Source organism: Vulpes vulpes, chromosome 13 (assembly GCF_048418805.1).
Source record: "Vulpes vulpes isolate BD-2025 chromosome 13, VulVul3, whole genome shotgun sequence".
Lineage (NCBI taxonomy): Eukaryota > Metazoa > Chordata > Mammalia > Carnivora > Canidae > Vulpes > Vulpes vulpes.
Genome location: NC_132792.1, coordinates 116,784,264 through 116,803,598, shown reverse-complemented (window position 1 = coordinate 116,803,598; position 19,335 = coordinate 116,784,264). Strand labels below are relative to the sequence as shown.

Here is a 19,335-nt window from a genome sequence, read left to right as displayed (position 1 = left end):
AATTTGATAGTTGTGTATTTTATTTTTAAAAAATATTTTATTTATTTGAGAGAGAGAGACAGAGACAGAACATGAGTGGTGGGGGGGGAGAGGGCAGAGGCAGAGGGAGAAACAGACTCCCCACTGAGTGGGGAGCCCCATGACAGGCTGGGCCCCAGGACCCTGGGATCATGACCCAGAGGTAGGCAGACGGTTAACCGACTGAGCCACCCAGGTGCCCCATGCTTGTATATTTTAAATTTATGTACAATCTTGTGTGAATTTTGGTGTCAGTTATAAAGTTTTTGTTTGTATTTCATTCTATATCCTTTCCTTTTTAAAAAAGATTTTATTTATTTATTTGACGGAGAGTGAGCACAAGCAGGGGGAGCAGCAGGCAGAGGGACAGGGAGAAGCAGGCTCCCCGCTGAGCAAGGTGCCCCATGTGGGGCTGGACCCCAGGATCCTGAGATAAAGGTCAGAGCAGAAGGAAGACGCTTAACCGACTGAGCCACCCAGCCGCCCCCATTCTATATGCTTTCCAGTTAATTGTTCCTTAAGTATTTCTGGAGAAATACTTAAGAGGCGGGGATATTGTACTCCATTTCAGTCAGAAAGTTCTAAAATTTATTCCGCTGGGCCTTGGGAGGGGTCGGTGCTTCTCCTGAACTGAGTGCACCTGAGTCCTGCACCGTCCCCACCGCCCGCAGGGGGCGCCCCAGCCCAGCGCCCCTACCGGCCGGGGCGTGCGCGCTCCGCCTCCTCAGGACCCGCTGTGGAGGACGTGGGGCCGCGTCCACACCGACAGGAGCCTCCTCAGGACCCGCTGTGGAGGACGTGGGGCCGCGTCCACACCGACAGGAGCCTCCTCAGGACCCGCTGTGGAGGACTTGGGGCCGCGTCCACACCGACAGGAGCCTCCTCAGGACCCGCTGTGGAGGACGTGGGGCCGCGTCCACACCGACAGGAGCCTCCTCAGGACCCGCTGTGGAGGACGTGGGGCCGCGTCCACACCGACAGGAGCCTCCTCAGGACCCGCTGTGGAGGACGTGGGGCCGCGTCCACACCGACAGGAGCCTCCTCAGGACCCGCTGTGGAGGACGTGGGGCCGCGTCCACACCGACAGGAGCCTCCTCAGGACCCGCCGCAGGAGGAGCAGCTGAGGAGACGCCGGCCGAGCGGGGCTGCGGAGGGCTCTGTGCTCACAGGACCCCGCGGCTTAGGGCGCGCTGCGGGGACGCTGGGGCTTCCGTGGCTGTGTGTGCGGGGACCTGGGGTACCGCTCCGGGCTGTGCCTGGGGCTGCGGGGGGCTCTCCCCTTTCTAGGCTCGGGATCCCCTGGCCGGACCCGCCCGTCTGTGTTTATGCACCACGAGGATCGGGTTCCTGCGGCTCCTCAGGCATCTGCAGTCAGGCAGCTCCCGTCGCCTCTGCCCTGCAGGGTCCTCCTGCGTCCACGCGCCTTGGGGGTTGTTGGTTCTGTGTGTGAAAACGCCGCTGGGAATTTGGAAGGACTGCGCTGTGTAGACGACTTCGGGAGAGCAGGTATTTTCACAGCATCGGTTCTTCCAGTCGCAGAGCCCGGAAGGTCTTCCGTGTCCGCGTGTCTCCCTGGATTTCTGTCCTCGGTGTCTACAGGTTGCAGACACAGGCCTGTCACCTGTTCATTACTTCGTGGAGAAGGAGGAAGTTGGGCAGGTTGTTTTGAAGGAACATCCCCGGGAGAAAAACAGGGGTTCAGGTGATGGAGGTTTCTCACGGGCCGGGCTGAGGGGGGCAGCGGCTTGTAGGAGATCCCCTGAACATGCCCCTGTTGGGGCCTGTCACTGAGGCGTCTCTCCTGTGGGGGTCCTGAGGTTGGGGTCTGTACTTGACACGGAGCGCTGGGCTCCCCCTCCCAGACTCCCCTCCTAGAATCCCCAGTGCACTTTACTGAGAGTTCCCTTCACTCACTGTCACACTTTAACCACTTTTTGGTGGAGTTTTGGGGAAAATTGGAATTCCAAGTCCCTCTGTGCCCCAGACACAGGGGCCTCTGGTATAATCCTCCCACCAGCCTCTTGCTGCCGTGTGGCCTCCTGCGGGGTGAGTGAGCTCTCCCGCTGTGGGTGAGCTGGGTCTGGGTAGGGCTTGGCCTCCATCACAGAGTTTGATGTCACCCCTGCTTCTCTGGTGAGGTGCTGACATGGTTGGGAGAGTAACTTACACGGCGGTGATTTCAGACCTGCAGTTAACTTGTCCCAGCAGCACAAATAGTCTTTATCTCCACCCTCAGACTCTCCAGCTGTCATCGCTTTACCATATTTGCCACTTCACATAGAAAATACTTCAGTGTGTTTTACCCAAACAGGGATGCTCTCACACGGGACCACCCCATACCCCAAGTGAGGAAATCAGTGTGGTTTCCACGTTGTTACCCAGACCACAGACTCCCTTCCAGTGTTGCCACCTGTCCCACTGTCTGAAATGTCTGTTTCCATTCTGACCCAGCTTTCTTTTTCTGGAACTGCTCCTGAGACTTTCCCTTCTTTGTGTAACGGTGATGGATGTAAAGAGCACAGATCCATGATGAATCTTCTGGATGGCTTGTCACTGGGGCTGTTTTCACTGTCTATCCATGTTGTGATATGTATCAGACCTTTATTACTCTTTCACCGTGACTCAGTTCCATTCACTGGTGACTCATCCATTTCCCCAAGGGAGGTGCTGTGAGCATTCTCCTTCTCCCTTGGCCCCTGCAGCCACATTCTACTTTGTGCCTCTAGATATGTCACACAAGTAGAATCAATCATACAGTATGTGTCCTCTGTGACTGTCTGATTTCACTCAGCATCATGACTTCCAGGTTCAATCCATGTTGTAGTGTGTGTCAGAACTCCCTTAGTTTTTAAGGCTGAATCCTGTTCCATTGTTACAGGATCACAGGGTTCTTATGGAGTCAAAGAATGAATTTCCTGGACACAAAAAGATGAAGTGAAGTGAAAGTTTATTAAGTGAAGGTGAGGGCAGAAAGGAAAGAAGAAGCTCTCTAGAGTAAGGGGAATCCCAAATGGGTTGCCACTGATGGCTCTTCATGGTCGTCTTTTATGGAGAACTGCTTGGGAAAGTTGTGGCCTTGAGACTCTTGTGCCATCTGGGTTTGAGCAACGACTATATCCATAGCTCTTAAGGGCTTACTTGTTTGAAATTTGGTCATTTTCTGTGGTCCCACTGTAGCTGCCAAAGAAAAATACTCCCCATCTGGGGCCCAGTGGTCTGGTCCAATCACTTACCTCATGTTCACTCTGGTTTAGTGCTTTTGCCGGCCAGGAATAGTTTCAGAGCCTAGCCAGGGGCTCACTATTTCTCCCTGCCTAGACCATAACTCTTTCCTTACTCACCATTGTGTATATACCACATTTTGTTGATCCATTCATCTGTCAATAGACACTTGGGTTGCTTCCACCTTTGGCTGTTGTGAAAAACACTGCTCTGAATAAGGGTATGTGAATATCTGCTCAAGTCTGCTTTCAATTCCTTTGAGTACGTACACTGAAGCAGAATTCTGTGTTAAATTTTTTGAAGATCCATTATATTGTTTTCCACAGATGCATCATTTTACTTCATTCCTTTATGTGGCAGAGCAATATTGCCATTTATGGATCTACCTCATTTTGTGTATCCATTCATTTGTTGATGAACACCTGGGTTGCATCCACCTTTTGGTTATTGTGAAAAACGCCACACTGAATATTTGTGTCCATGTTGTTGGTTTTCTTTAAACAAGTGTTTTCAGTTCTTTGGGGGTATATATCCAGGAGTAGAATGGTTGAACCATATGACAATTCTATTTTTATCTTTTTGAGGAAATGCAAACTATTTTACACATAAGCTGTAGCACCATTGCACCTTTCCACAAGCAAGGTTAAAGGTCAACATCCTTGCCAACGTTTGTTATTTTCAGTTTTCTTGATTGTGTTGATTCTAGTGTGTGTGAAAGGGTATGTCAGTGCATTTTATTTATTTATTTAATGTATTTATTTATTCATGGGGGGTGTGGTCAGAGACAAGGCAGAAGGAAAAGCAGGCTCCATGCAGGGAGCCTGATGTGGGACTCGATCCCAGGACTCCAGGATCATGCCCTGGGCCAAAGGCAGGTGCCAAACCACTGAGTCACCCAGGGATCCCCTGTCAGTGCATTTAAAATCTGCATTTAATAATGATTAACGATGTTGAACATCTTTTCATATGTTATTGATCATTTTTATGTCTTCTCTGGAGAAGGGTCTATCCAAATCTTTCACCCATTTTTTAAATTAGGTTGTTTTTTATTGATGAGTTATAAAATCTCTTTATATATTCTGGATAACAGACTGTTATCAGACAAACAAGGTGCAACTATTTTTCTTCCATTCTGTGGGTTGTCTTTTCACTGTCAGGACAGCATCTTTTGATGTACACAGGTTTCTAATATTGAGGAAATTAAATTCCTCCATTTTTTTCTCTCCTTGCTTCTGTTTTGATATCAGATGTAAGAGCATTGCTAAATCCAAGATTATGAGTCTTTATCCTCATTTATTTCTTTCAGCGCTTATAATTTTTACCTCTTATATTTAATTTATTTTGAGTTATCAATTGTGCGTGGTGTGAGATCAGGGTCTAATTTCATTCCATTGCATTTGGATAGCCATTGTCTGGTACCATTGTTGAAAAGACCATACTTTCCCCAATAATGTTGTCAACCCTTGTCAAAATTTTGTGGATCATAGAAAAAGGGGGTTATTTCTGGGCTCTTAGTAAATCGCACTGATCTGTATGGATAAATTTATGGTAGTATTACAATGTTTTATGGACTGTTGCTTTGTATTATGATTTGAAATTGGGAAGTATGAGCATCCAATTTTGATTTTCTCAAGATAGTTTTGACATTTTTGGTCCCTATATTTTCAGTGTGATAGTTTGGATTAACTTGTGTATTTTCTACAAGAGGAAAGTTAGGGTTATGATTTGGGTTCAGGTTTGGGGAGGCTTAGGGTTCAAGTTTGGGTTTGGATTTGGGTTGGGGATTGGAATTCAAGGTTCGGGTTTGGGGTTTGGGATTGAAGTTGGCGTTAGGGCTGGGACTAAGGTTTGGGTTAGGGTTAGGGGTATGGGATTGGGTTCAGGATTGGGTAAAGGGTTAGGGGTTAGGGTTGTGATTCAGGTTCTGAGTTAGGATTTGGGATGTGGGTTTGGATTAAGGGTTAGGGTTTGGGTTCAGGCTTGTGTTTGTGTTTGTGTTTGGGGTTAGGGCTAGGGCTAGGGTTAGGATTAAGGTTAGGTCTAGGGCTTAGGCTAGAGCTAGGGCTAAAGCTAGGGTTAAGTGTTAGAGTTAAGGTTAGCATTAGGGTTAGAGTTAGGGGTAGTTGTAGGTTTTTTAGGGGTAGGGTTGATTCATGTAGATGTAGGTGAATGTGTAGGGATAGGAGTCAGGGTAGGGTTGGGAGTAGGGGTGGGGTTCGGGTGAGGGTTAAATGTAGTTTTAGTGTTGGGCTAGGGCTTGGGTTAGTGATAGGGTTAGCGTTAAGTTTAGGTTGAGGTTTAGGGGTGATGGTTAGGGTTAGGGTTTAGTGTTAGGGTTAGTTTTAGTGGTTAGGAGTTAAGGGTTAGGGTTAGGGGTTAATTTGGGGTAGGGTTAAGGTTAGGGTTTAGGTTTAGGGTTATGTGTAGTTATGATTAGGGATATGGTTAGGGTTAGGGATTTGGGTAGCACTAGATTCAGTAGTAGTTGTAGGGTTAGCAGTAAGGGTAGTGGTAGAAGTAGGGTATATGGAGGTATAGATGTAGGGGTAGACTTAGGGATAGGGATACATGTAGGGTTAAGGGAAGGTTAGGTGTAGGGTTAGGTGTAGAGGTAGGGGTTTTGGGGAAGATTTGGGGTAGGGATAGGAGTAGGGTTAGTGGTAGGGTTGGGGTAAGTGTAGGGTTAGAGGAAAGTGTAGGGGTAGAGGTAGGGATACGTGTAGGGGTAGATTATGGATAGGAGTAAGTTAGTGTTAAGGTAGGGTTAGGGGTCATTTTAGGCATAGTGTTACAGGTAGGGATATGAGTGGGGGGAGGTGTGGGGGTGTGGATTTATGGTTATATAAGGTGTAGGTGTAGGGATAGGAGTAATTTTAGTGGTGGGGTGGGGTTAGATTTAGAGGTAGGGTAGTTTTAGTGATATGGATATGATTATGAGTAGGGATAGGGTACAGTAGGGTTTTGGGTAGGAATAGGTATATAGGGAGGTATACAGGTAGTAATAGGGTTAGGGATAGATTTAGGGGTAGGGAAGGTGTAAGGTTAGGGGTAGGTGTAGTTTTAGGGGTTGGTTTGGGGTAGGTTTAGAGTAGTGGTTGTGTTAGGGGCAGGGTAGGGTTAGGTTTAGGGTTAAAGGTAGGGTTTTGAATAAGAGTAGGCTTAGGGTTAGGGGTAGGAGTTGGACTAGGTGGAGGGGTTGGGGAAGGGTAGGGATTGGGGTAGGGTAGAGTTAGTGTTAGAGGTGGGGTTAGGATTAGAGGTATGGGTATAGTTAGTGATTGGGTAGTGGTAGGTGTAAGGGTAGAGTTGGTGTCAGTGTTAGGTGTAGGGATAGGGATCATGGTAGTATTAGAGTTAGAGTTAAGGGTAAAGGTAGGGGTAAGGGTAGGGGTTGAGATTGTGGTATGGGTAGGAATATGGTAGGGGTTCCAGTAGGGGTAGGTGTAGGTTTAGGGGTAGAGGTAAGGGTAGTTGTAGGAGTAGGGTTAGGGGTACTGGTAGTAGTAGGCTTTGAGGTAGGAATGGTTAGTGGTAGGAGTAGGAGTAGTTGTGGGTGTAATGGTAGGGGTATGGATAGGTGGTGTAGAGGTTGGTAGGAATAGGGGAGTTGTATGGGAAGGGGTAGGAGTAAGTGTAGGGGTTGGATGGGGGTAGGGGTAGAGTTAGTGACAGGAGTAGTGTAGGAGTACAGTTAAATGTAGCTATTTTGGTGGGTGTAGGGATAGGTATAGGGAGAGGGGTAGGTGTAGAGGGTGGTTTAGCGGTAGTGGTAGTGGCAGTTGTAGGGGTAGGATTTAGGAGTAGATTTAGAGGTAGGGGTAGGGTTACGTTAGGTTTAGGGGTAGGGGTAGGCATCGTGGTAGGTGTAGGAGTAAGGTTAGTGATAGGTGTAGGGGTAGGGGAGGGAGTAGGGTAGTGGAGGGGTAGGGGAAGATGTAGGGTTAGGGTTAGGAGTAGGGTAGTGGTAGGGGTGGGGTAGGGGTAGGAATAGTAGTAGTGATAGAGTTATACTAGGTGTAGGCGTAGTTTTAGGGATAGCATTATGGTTAAGGGTTGGGGTAGGGGTAGGGATAGGGGTAGGTGTAGTGGTAGGTTTAAGGTTGGTGTTAGGGGTAGGCTTATGGTTAGGGGTACAGGTAGGAAATGGTTGGGGTTAGGTATAGGCTTAGAGGTAGATGTATGGTTAGGGGTAAGGGTAAGGATGAGGGTAGTGGTAGGTGTATGTGCATGGCTGGGTGTAGGTTAAGGGGCAGCGTTAGGGGTAGGGGTAGGATAAGGTAGATGGTTAGGAGTATGGGTAGGGGTACAAGGTACAAGGGTCTCTGGCCCTTTGAAAGAAGAGAATGTGGGAAGGCAGAAAGGCCTTCACTCTGGGGGAGGCCTCCTGAGCACTTTCCCCAGTTGGATTGCTCAGGGAAGGCAAGGGCCCTTGGTGATGGAGGAGGTTAGGAGGAGGGAAGGAGTACTTCCTGCCAGTGCCTGGTGCCTCTAGGCCCCATTCAGGGCACATACTCTGTGCAGGGTACTTCTCACCCCTCCCTTCCCACTGCATTTCTATGCCTTCCCAGCATAGAAACCTCCAGAAGATAAATGTGTATGAATCCCCAAAGCTCTTCCCACTGGGGCTTGAGGCTTTCAGGTTTTGTTTTCTTTTTTTTTCAGGTTTTGTTTTTTAACTTTTATTTTCTCTCCACTATAATTGCACCAGGGTAAGGGCCAGGCCTTTCCTAGGATTTATGCATGGGCCACAATCAAGTTTTGCCCTAAGTAGAAGGGGCTTCTGTGCCATGGCATAAAAATCGAGGTGGCTTTTTGCCCAGGTTGAAAGGCTGACTTGAGCTTTGAGTCTTACTCTCTGAAGAGAGATGATACCTGGTGTCCTCCATTTTCCGTCCTAGTCTTTATTACTGGCCACATTTCATTTTTAATATATAACGCTAAAGCATCTCTCAGAAGAGGCTTTTCCCTTCAGGGGATGTGGTTTCCTGAGGGTAATAGAACCTGGACATGATGCATTAGCTAACAACGTAGCAGACGGTAACACAGAATTTAAATGTCATCTATATAGCTCACAGATCTACACATAGAGGAGGTCAGTACATAAGAGAAAAAAAAAAAAAAAAGACCAAGATCTGTAAAAGAAGAGAAACTTCATCAATTAAGATGAAGCCAGAAGTAAGGTCAGAAGGCAAAACATATGCCCCATGGAATCCACGCTGAAAACAGGTGGCCAGATTGGTCTCAGGATTCCTAGTAGCTGCCGTAGCAGAGCAGCCCGGGCAGCTCAAGCAACACAGATGCTCAAGCATCTCTTTCCTCAGAGTTCTGCAGGCTGGAAGTCCGAGGTTGAGGTGTCTGCGGGTTTGGTTTCTTCTGAGGCTTCCCTCCTAGACTTGGACTTCCCGCTGGGTCTCCTCCGCGGGTATCCGGGTATCCGTAGCCGACTCACCTCTTACAAGGATTCCAGTCATTCCGGACTAGGGCTCGCTTGTGTGGCCTCACTGTAGTATTGATCACCCCTGAAAGGCCTTACCTCCAAACACAGACCCAATCTGAGATACTGAGGGTTCAGACTTCAGCATGTGAATGGCATGGGCGGTTGGGGGGGGCGGTGGTGCGGTGACCGGGGCTCTGCTGCTCAGTTGGTATCAGGGGCCAACAGGAAGAAAACGTCCATACATTACATGAGCCAGAGGCTTTGTGAAAAGAAAAACCCAGAGCAGAGCATTTGCCCCACAGGAGTGCAAGTGGTGAGAGGATATACCCCCCGTGGCCCTTGACCCATGGGTGTCATGTGAGGGGGGCGCCCCCATCCCTGTAGCATGTGGGCAGTGGAGGGCCACACGGCCATCCATTCCAGCTTTCCCAGCTGCAAGTTAGTGGAGTGGAATTCAGGGAAACCATGCCCTCGAGAAGCTTCCAGAGCCTTGGCTGCGTGGTGGGGGTCAGCTGCTCAGTGAGAGGCTTCACCCCAACGGCCTTTGGGGTCCTGGGCTTGGGACGGTGAAGGACCTGGCCGGGCTGGGATGTGCAGGCAGGGGTGAGGAGGGCCAGCCTTCTAGCAGAGGGGGAAGCCCCAGCCGAGTTAGGGGTGCTGAAGCCAGCAGGAAGCTGCCATGACACATGAGGACCCACACCCAGGAGAAGCCATACATGTGCAGCATCTGTGAGGTCCACTTCACCAGGTATATATCTCAGGGGGGCCAGGGGAGGGTCAGGGGCCTGGGTGAGGACAGCAGAGCGGAGCACAGAGCGCTGGGACAGAGACACCCAGTTCAGGGGAGGCCCTACTGGGTCCTAGGTGATGCATGTCAAGTTTAATCGCTAGAAGGCATACTAGGCACTACTTGGTGCAGTGATTTCCATACTTCGGTTAATGAGCCAAAATATCTCCTAAAATATAACATTTGGTGGAAGGCCAAGATATGATATAGATGAGAGTGGAGCTGTTTGGGGGAGTCAGAAGTGAGGGTCCTTGGCTCCTTGCTTGACCTCCCTTCCCCATCCCCGCTGTGGATCCAAGGAGGCCAGTTTGAAGCTCCACAGTGGAGCGCCACCTCTCCATTTTATTCGGAGCATGCTCAGCATGCCAGGGGCTGTCCCAAGTGGACTGTGCACACTGTCACCACAGCCCTGCCCCAGGAGGATGGGGAGGTGCTGTGGCCTTTGTTTACAGATGAGCAATCCACCTCTCAGTGGCCAGTTGGGCACCTGCTTGTAGGCACGTGGAGAGCATTAATGTCAGAGCTGGGACTTGATGACAGCAAAATTGGTGACCAGGAGACTACACAGACACCTGCAGTGCTCTTGATCCCCTCTTGGATCGGATCCTAGATCCAATCCTCTTTTTATGTTCTTCTCCTTGAATGTCTGTGTTAGGAAGAGGGTGGACTCGGTGTGGTGATAACATTTGAGATTTGAACTCAGTACATCGCAAACCTTTCATCTTTCACAGACTCCTTGCCCTTCAGCAAGCGTGTGTTATGGGCCTTCCCTGCACTGCAGCTCTTGGTTCCAGACTGATTAGTGGGACAATGTGGGCTCCGCTTTGTTTCCCTGCTCGGTTTTGTTGGGCCTTATTTTGGGAAAATACGGTCTGTTGGTACTGTTTATAGTCGCTGGTATGAGGCCGAGCCTCCCAGCCACTCCAACAGAGGAGAAAGCTCTGGTGAGTGGTGTTGCATCAGGGCTCGGTCATTTCCGTGTAGACGGAGCCTGGTGGACACCTGCCCTGAGACCATGACTTGCCAGGCCAGGTTCCTTCCCCCACACTGCCACCGGCCCTGGCAAAGAACTTGGCTTGAGACCCACACTTGTGCCAGTGATGCTGCCAGGACTTCACATCCTCTTGCAAAGTTCTCTTTGGGAATTGCTGCAAACTCATTCTTTTGATTTTCCTTGGTGGGCCCAAGCTTTGGCCTTTGAGGATGGAGTGACACTTTTTTTGAGTCAAGCTGAATAGCAAATCAGGGACAGTTCTTTTTTGGGGGGGAAAACATAAGATGAGTCTATACTATGAAGTAATGAGACCCACAATCTTGGGTGGCTTCAAAGCTCTATTTGAAGTTTCCAGAGAAGGGTATCAGAGATCTGTTCCAGTGACAGTGGCATTGCTAGAGTAGCTCTGCAGGCTCCCCTGAAACTGATGGTTTCAAAGGTGGCCTTGGGGCCACAGCTCTTTCTGAGAGGGGAAACCCCAAACAGAGTATCCCACAGATGCTTTGGGCTGACAGCGGAGGGAGTCTCCAGGTACCGGGGGCAGGGCCCCCCACAACCCAGGTGTGTCCCCTTCTCTCCCACAGTGCTGACCTCAGGGCACTCTGCTCCTGTTATTGCCTCATAGCAGCCAGACCCTAGGTTCTGGGATTCACCTCCACTGGGATATGAGGTGGCCCTGCCACACCAATGACCCCCCACCACTACCACCAGCACCGCCTTCTCCTGAATTCACCTGAGCCCCGCAGGCCAGGCCAGAAACCTGAACAAGGTGTGACAGAAGCACAGTGATGATATTAGGGAGATAAACGAGGACATGAGCCACGTTTGAGTACCGTTCACCCATCTCCAGCCTGTGACTCCCAGCCCTGTCCCCCAGGAATGACTGCAAAGACAAGGAACACTCTGCACAGGCCAGATCCAGCAAAGCTAGGCCCCAGGTCAGCCAGAGCACCCCCTCCTCCTACCAGCCGGGGTCCATGCCCCTAATTTCCCATACCTGTTCCCTCCCCAGATGGCCGACTCTGGGACACCTCTGCCTTCAGAGGGTCCCAGGCCTGCCTGGGGCTTCAGGGGGATGCCCAGCACCCTGGATCCCTTCCCTTCAGGGCTTTCCCACCAACAGCCTTCTGTGCAGGCTACCCTAGTCCATGGGCCCTGCCTTCCCTAGGGAGAGTGCTCAAGACAGACTTCTGACACAAGAACGTCCTGTGAGCAGACCTCCTGTATTGGGCAGACCTCCCAGCACATTCCTTTTTTTTTTTTTTTTTTTTTAAGGATTTTGTTTATTTATTCATGAGAGACACACAGAGAGAGGCAGAGACACAAGCAGAGGGAGAAGCAGGCTCCCTATGGGGACCCCAATGTGGGACTCATCCAGGGACTCCAGGATCACACCCTGAGCCAAAGGCAGGCGCTAAACCGCTGAGCCCCAGCACATTCCTGATGATAACGGAGGGGGGCCTCTGTGCCTGCAGCCTCCCAGCCCTCCCTCCAGATCAGCCTGTGGGGTAGTTCAGGCGGCATCTGCCCTCCCTCTCCTGGTTGCTCCTGCTCATGTCAGTGACAGCCATCTGCCCCCCACCCCTGCCTGAAGCAGCTGTATTCCCGCCCCCTTCAGTGCCTCCCCTCACCCAGTTCCCACTGGACCCTGACCCAGCTGAGAGAGATCAGAGTTGCTCTTGCCCCCCACCACCTGTTTCCCAGGAGCATAGGCACCCCAAAGTGGGGGGAGGCTGGACCTTCTGGCCTCCTCACACAAGGGACTCTGGGAACTTGATCCCAGTACCGGCATGGGCACCGGCACCATGGGCTGCTGCGACTGTCTGCCTCCAGCCCTCCCTGTCACATTCTGCAGGGCAGCCAGCCCCATGCTTCCCTCTTGCCCCCTCCTAGAGCCGCCCTGCAAGGATTCTTTCTGTCCCCTGGCCTGTCCTTGTTGGGTTTCTCACACCTCACCCCCAGGGGTTGAGTCCCCTTGCACCTTTCCATGGGGACCTTCTGGGTGGCTGACTTCCTACACCACCACCCAGAACACCTCCCCGCCCTCCCTGCTGCCTCCTTGACTCTGAACTCCCAGCCTCCCTTGAGAGGCCCGCACCATTCCTGGGGACCTGGCCCCCCAGAGGCTCAGGGAGATGGGACCCACCGCCCTCAATGCCTCTTCTTAGACACTAATTTCCCTTTATTTCCTTAAACACAGCTGAGCTTCCGCTCGGGGGTCAGGCCTGTCTTCCCCTCTCCTTGATGTTGACCCCACCTGCCATCACCCCAGGGGAAGTCAGAGCGGCCCACCCTTCTCCTGCAAAGTGGCCTTTCGGCTCAGGCTCTGAGTTAGGGCCTCAGATGCCAACTCCCTGCATGTCCATGTCCGGTGGGGCCGTCCTGGCTGACTGCTTCGGCAGCAGTGGTGGAGGGGTTGGGGGTCCTCCCTACAGAGCCCATTCTGCCCCAAAAGCCCTGCCTGTAGTTCTCATTCCATGGTTCTCTAAGAAGAGAGAGGAGGGCCTTCTCCACCATGGTGTTGCCCCCTCTTTGGCATCAGACCCTCACCTCTGAGATGGCACTGGACATCACTCAGCCCTGGGGACCATTGTCCTACCGCTGACTGTTCCAGGTAGAGGACACCCTTGGACTGAGGCAGGCCCTCAAAGGCCTCAGCCAGACTGCATTTCTGTGGCCCCATGCTGTCCCCTCCTAGCTCTGGTCACCCCACAATGGCTTGGAGTCCTCCGGCATCCTGGGCCTCCCTCTCTGGGACCTTACCAGTCTCCAGTGGGCCTCCACCCCATTAAGTCTTAAGGCTTTGCCTCCAACACCTGCTACCAGTGTGAGCCCCATGCTGGTTGCTCCAGGAGCCCGCAGTGGTCTGCTGTCTAGACCAGCCCAAGAGCCCAGCTGCTGCCTGTTGCCTGTGTTTTCCTATTGGCCCTCCCACTCCTGGCAGCCCCAGGGACTTTATTAAGATAATGCAATGTCATTAGCAGTGGCACCTGGGAGAGGGTTTGTCTCAGGCCATCAGGTTATCCCAAGGAGTGTGGGCGGATGGGATTGGGAGCCCTAGTGGAGGCTGGGGACCCCAGGCAGGACCCTGCAGCCCTCTCCTTTACTCGGGGGTGGGGGGGGCGTGATGAGCTCACACGGACTGGCACATCTTTCCCACAATGAGCTCCCTGGGCCAGAAGGGGGAATGCAGATCCAGGCTTGGGCATGTGCAGCCTGGGCTCGTCCCTAGTGCAGAGTCGAGGCGAATGACAGACAAGGGAACCAGGGTGAATCAGAGCACACTGGGGAGTTCTGAGAACTGATCCTGCACTGCGGGTCATTGGTCAGTTGGTCTCTTCCCTCTCCTGAGTCAGGGTCTCTGGGAGAGGGGCCCAGCGTGCTGCTTCATCAGGCCCTTCTCATGCCTGCTCAAGTTTGGGACCCACCCGCCCGGATGCTCTCTAAGGCTGCCTCCCGTTCAAACCCCCCATCACTGGGATGGAATGGGGGTTATAGATACCACAAGGACTGTATGCTGGCTGGGGAAAGGAGCATGAGGTGTCACAGCAGGGCGCTGCGCAGCCTAGGCGCAGCTGGGGAGTTGTGGGAGGAGCAGGGACAGGGAGTGTGGACCAGAGGAGGGAGGTCTGGTGTGTGGGGACACCCACTGGCTTCAGACAGCAGCATTCACTTCCTCCTCCTTGCCCGTCCTACTTCCCACCCTGTCTCCATCTTCCTGTGCCCTTGTGCCTTCCTGGGAGCCCAGGAGGAAGGAGTGCCTCCCCCCACCGCCCCGCCAGTGTACAGGAGAACCTCCTTTTCCCTCCAGCCCCCTAGGGAACCGTCCAGGAATGAGAGCCAGTGAGACCTCTAGCAGCTGGGAGACGCCAGAAGAGCAGGAACTGCTCCTCAGCCCCAGGCCCCAGGATTATATAGGAGCACGGATTAAATCTGGCCATTTTAGGGCAGATGCCTGGGCTCCTCATCCTCTCCGACCTCAAATCCCAGCAGAAAATGACAGGCAGATGCTCTACCTGTGGGGAGGAGGTGGGAGACGGGACACAGAGCTTGCTGGCCTGCGAGGCCTGGTTAGGGAGGGCTGCAGAGCGAGCCCTGAGAGGAGGGTTTTGTGGCAGGTGTGACTCCACCTCAGCCAGCCTGGAAGGCTCCTTTCCCCGGCATGCATAGTGCTCAGTCTTTAGGAAGGCAACCCTGTGATGTCAGTTTTCCTTTCAGGATCACCAGGAAGTGTGTTGAATCTAGTTTGACACGAACCCACCAGCTTCTCTGCATCAGCCCTGGACAATAGGAACAGAGTCTAATGCTAAATTCAGCTCTGTGCAGAGAGGTTAAGTCACTTGCCTGTGGTCATTCAGCACGTGCGCGGTGGCTCTGCCGCTGGAGCAGAGGCCCTGAAAGCTCCATGGGAGCCTCACCTTGACACCATAACTTCCCTCTGAATAATAGCACTTAAATCCTGAAAAGCTTTGCCCTAGATTAGGCTGCATTCTTGTCGCACCTGGCTCTTTTGTAAACCCTGAAATTCTCTGCAGACAAAGAGGAGAGCCCACAGCTCGGGTTGAGAAACCACAGAGCAGGAGACTTGAGCGAGGTGTGCCTGGCTTCCATAGGCACCCAGATTAGTGCTGAGGACAGACAGATCTCAACAGCCCGGGGGGGGGGGGGGGGGGGGGGGGGGGGGGGGGGGGGGGCCAGGATGGGATGGGGCCGGGTGGAGTGGGGTGGTGGGGAGCAAGGGGCCAATGGGCAGGAAGACTGTTGCCGGGTGGCAGGGTATACAAGTCAGTCTTGGCCTGGCTCCCATTCCTGGAGCTGGACGCTGCGGCCAAGGTGAGCTGCCATGTTCCAGGGTAAGGGCAGGGTAGGTGGTAGGCGGGGAGGAGGCAGAGGGGCGGCCCCTAGCCTTCCGCAGGCACTGACTGTAGGCTGTGTGTCGCAGGTAGGACAAGCTGAAAATCCACATCCAGAAGCACACGGGGGAGCGGCCCTACCTGTACATCCATTGCAACACCAAGTTCGTGCACAAGTATGACCTCAAGAACCACATGTGCATCCACACGGGTATGCAGCCCTATCAGTGTGAGTTCTGCTACAAGAGCTTCATGTGCTCTGACCACCTGGGCCGCCACATCAAGCACCTGCCGTGGTCGCAAGCCCACTGCCTAGAGGGCCGCCAGCCTGCTCTTCTGGCCCCTGGGCCTGATGCCCGAGAGGGCAACCTTCGTGGCGCTAGACGAGGTGGGTGGCCACCTGGGCAGGGCAGCCCTGCGCCTCCAGGACCCCAGCCCTGCCAAGCACTTCCTGGCGGCGCCCAAGGGTGTGCTGAGCCTGCAGGAGCTCGAGTGGCAGTTCGAGGAGACAGCAGGTGAAGCTGTTGGGTGCATGCAGCTGGAGGCCAAGAGGAATGCAGGTGGCCTGCTGGCCTTCGCCCTCCCGGGGCTCGCCAGCCTCAGCCACGTGGCCTGCATGAAGCCGACAACTAGCACGTCCCGGTGCACCTCACCAGCGGCCCTGGCCCCTGTCCGCCAGGCCTCCCCTGCGCCCCTACCCAGGGCTCTGAACTTTTTCTCTCAAATCACAGAGGAAATGTGGAAAGTATAGTATCAGCCACAGTGGTATTTGCAGGTGTCCTGCTGCCTCCTGCTCCCCCTCAGGCAGTGTCTGACAGGGACACCTCCTCCTGAGGGCGTCCACTTGGCTGGCTCTCTGCTGTCACACAGAAACTCACAGGGGCCGGTGCTGCCAGGAGGCCACAGCCCAGGTGCCCAGGAGCACTGTGGAGCTGCAAGGGGAGGGGGCTAGACGGAGGGAGGGAGCTTGGCTGCAGGCACATGGCCTGGAGCAGGGGTGAGGTGCGCTCCCTCCCTGAGCCGAAGCCCTGTGGCACAATCCCTATGGATCCCACTCTGCTGAGTCACTTTTCTAGTCTCCAGCCATCCTGGGATCCTCATGGGGAATGCCCTGTTGGCAGGGACGCCTCCTCCTGGAGTCCCACCCATCAGTCCCTCCCTGCGTCCCATGACCTCAGACAGGCCAGGGCCCCCTCCCCCCCACCACCCCCTCCCACCCTGCTAGGAAGGAGGGCTGCTAATTCCATTCCCCTCCCATCGAACCCACCCACACGCATATACACCTTGACACACCAGTCACTCCACAAAGAGTCCCTGAGAAGGTAGGAGCTTTGTGCTCCCCGAGGCCTGGTGAAAACGTCTGTCACACTGCATTTGGTTTTATCACATCTGCCTCTCTGTTAGCACAGGTGGGCAACCTGGCCAGACTAGAGGGGGGAGTGCTGACACAGAGGAGCCCAGGTGTGGCTCATCCAGAGCAGCTTTGGGGAAGTCCGGATTCTCCCCACCTCTGCGAGCAGGCGGGCCGCTGTGTGTGTCAGGGCCCTGGGAATGACACCCGCCCTCCTTCAGGGCTGTACAGCTGGGACTCCTGGGGCTCCTGGGGCCAGCATAGAAGGGAATGGAGGCCGTCCGCAGGGTTCCACCCTGATTCCTGGAAACAGACAAAACACCTGGTTCGCCAGGGTTTATGTTTGTTGTGGGTTTCTCGAGGCTTTGGGATGGCTGGGGATTGCCTCCTTTGCTCTGTTTGAGCACCCTCAACCCCTCCCTCCTCCCTCGGGGAGGAAGCTGGGGTGCTTGGCTTCCCGCAGTGGTGGCAGCGGTGGCAGTAGCAAGAGGCAGAGCCCTGGCTCCAGGGTGGGTTTGCAGGGTGCTGTGAGTTAGTGCTGCCCGCGCACTCTCCCTGGTACCTGAGCTTGTGGCAGGTTCTGAGGAGGCGGAAGGCTTTCCTGGCCCAGTGCCTTCCTGTTCTCTCCCCTTTCCTGCCCCTCCCTCCCTTCTCTTGCTGAGTTGGCCTTCGTGTCTCAGCAGCCCGGTGTCCCCAATCCAGGCCCAGGGTCCCCAGTCCAGGAGCTGTGGGCACAAGAGACTTCTGCTCTTTGTATCTCCTTGGCTTCTTCCTGAGCAAACATGCATACACACACAAAAAAACCCAAAAAGGCCAGAGAAGACCACAGACTCTGTCTCCCTCCCAGCTCTCCAGAGGAGAACGCTGACTCGGCAGCCCACCAGATGCCATTTCATCCAGAGGGAATTGCTTCTGACACCCTCTTGTCTTCAGATGCCATCGTTCTGGGCAGCCACCTCTTGGATGCCCATCTCCGTCTCTGACACTTGCTTCTGGGACCCATCCGCCAACATGCCCACGTTCCCCTCCATCGACCAAGGGATTGGGGCTGACCCGCACTTTAAAAAGAAAACACAGAAAAATGAACACATTGGAATCCAGTAGTGTTGGGGCTTTTGTTTTTATTTTGTAAAGGTAATGATTTCTTATAAACTCAGTTTTTCAGGCAACTGGTTCTTTTCGTTTTCTCATTTGGCTGCAGTGTGGAGTTGTACATTGTAAAATATCCCAAGATCTTGAGAACTGTAAGATGGAGAAGAACTCTACGCAAATGGGTTGTGGGGGGTGGGGTGGTTGTGTTTCGTTTTGGTTCTTTTTGTTTCTCTTTCTTTCCTCCCCCCCCCCCCCTTTTTCCTTTGGTGCTTCAATTTCCCTGTTGTCTATCTGTGGGAAAACTGGAAGTTTTCCTATTTATAATTTTTTTTAAAAATGTGATTGCTTTCTGTAAAATGACACAACAGAGTTTGCCTTAGTGATTCAAAGGACAATCTTCCATAACTCTGGTCGCACACTGCACCCCACCGAGAAAAATTCTCAGCTAAGTTTTCTGGCCTATTTATTAAACAGTATTAATTGACTTGATGAAATTATTGAGAGTTGCACTTCTGCGAGAGGTGACCAACAAGTCAATGGCTAGGCGTTCACAGAAAAACAAAACAAAACAAAAAAAACGATTTGACGATTGGATGTCATGCACTTACAATGATGCCAAAGACATCTTTAGGAAAAACAAAAACAAAAACAAAAAAAGAGCCACACCACAAACCTTTGACCCTTAATTAGTCATTGGAAGGGCAGTGATGTGAGGAAGAGAAAGCCTTGCTTATTGCATTTGCTGGTTCAGGTTGACGTCCTCATCCTAAAGCTTATGTCAGGTGTCGGTGGTGGTTCCGTAGTGGGGAGGCCCGAACTTAATTCCTCAGCGTCTCCCACCTTCCAGACGTGCAAGGCACTGTTTGATCAAAAGTTTTTGGGCATCTGTGAGCCTGAGTGCAAAATGTATGTTTGTGCATGTGTGCGCATGCAGGTCTGTGGTGTGTGAGCAAGAAGTCATGGGGTGGGTGACCATTGCAACACTGCCAGACCTACGAGTTCCCCACCATGGTGTTCATAGCGGCCTCCCACTGGTCCTGTTGCACCTGCCTTCCTTGCCGCCTTTCTCTGGTTTCCTGGCAGGGGAGCTGGACTTCTCCCTTTTCACCTGAGCCCCTTCTGTGCTTAAGCCAGAGCACAGACTCTTGGAATAAAATAGTTTTTTGCACTGTGTTTTTTGGATAACCAGGGTTCCCCTCATGTGTGCATCCCCTTTTCTGTGTGCAATCCCCTTTCTTGCCATGGCAAGCTTTCTGATAAACCACATGCAGCATTTCTTCATACAGAGGAACGAACTGATGGGGGTCTCCAGACTCCTCCGTGCTGTGCCACCTTGGGCTCATCACTCCCCTACCCTGGTCCCCACTTTCTCACCTCTGGTAACAATGGGAAGTGAGCACACGACAGCAGCTCCAAGTTTCCCACCCAAACACCCTTCTGCAATGGCAGCAGGTGGGGTGGGGAGGGTCAGTCAGTTGGGGAATGGAGACTGAACTTTAAAAAAAAAAATTGCTTGAAACAACCTTCCCGTAGTGTAAAATTCTGTAGTTGCAGGTTTTGGCTTCAAGATTCATGCATCTA

The 19,335-nt window shown here is 52.7% G+C and overlaps 1 long non-coding RNA gene across 2 annotated transcripts; it reads left to right on the top strand.

Moving 5' to 3' along the window:
• Positions 1 to 729: 729 nt before the first annotated feature.
• LOC140594962 (uncharacterized) lies at positions 730 to 17,831 on the top strand. 2 transcript variants are annotated; one of them, XR_011996251.1, is made up of 2 exons: positions 730 to 1,720; positions 15,401 to 17,831. It is a non-coding gene; the product is annotated as an uncharacterized lncRNA (long non-coding RNA). The 2 variants fall into 2 exon arrangements; XR_011996252.1 differs by having other exon boundaries at positions 741 to 1,524.
• Positions 17,832 to 19,335: the final 1,504 nt, after the last annotated feature.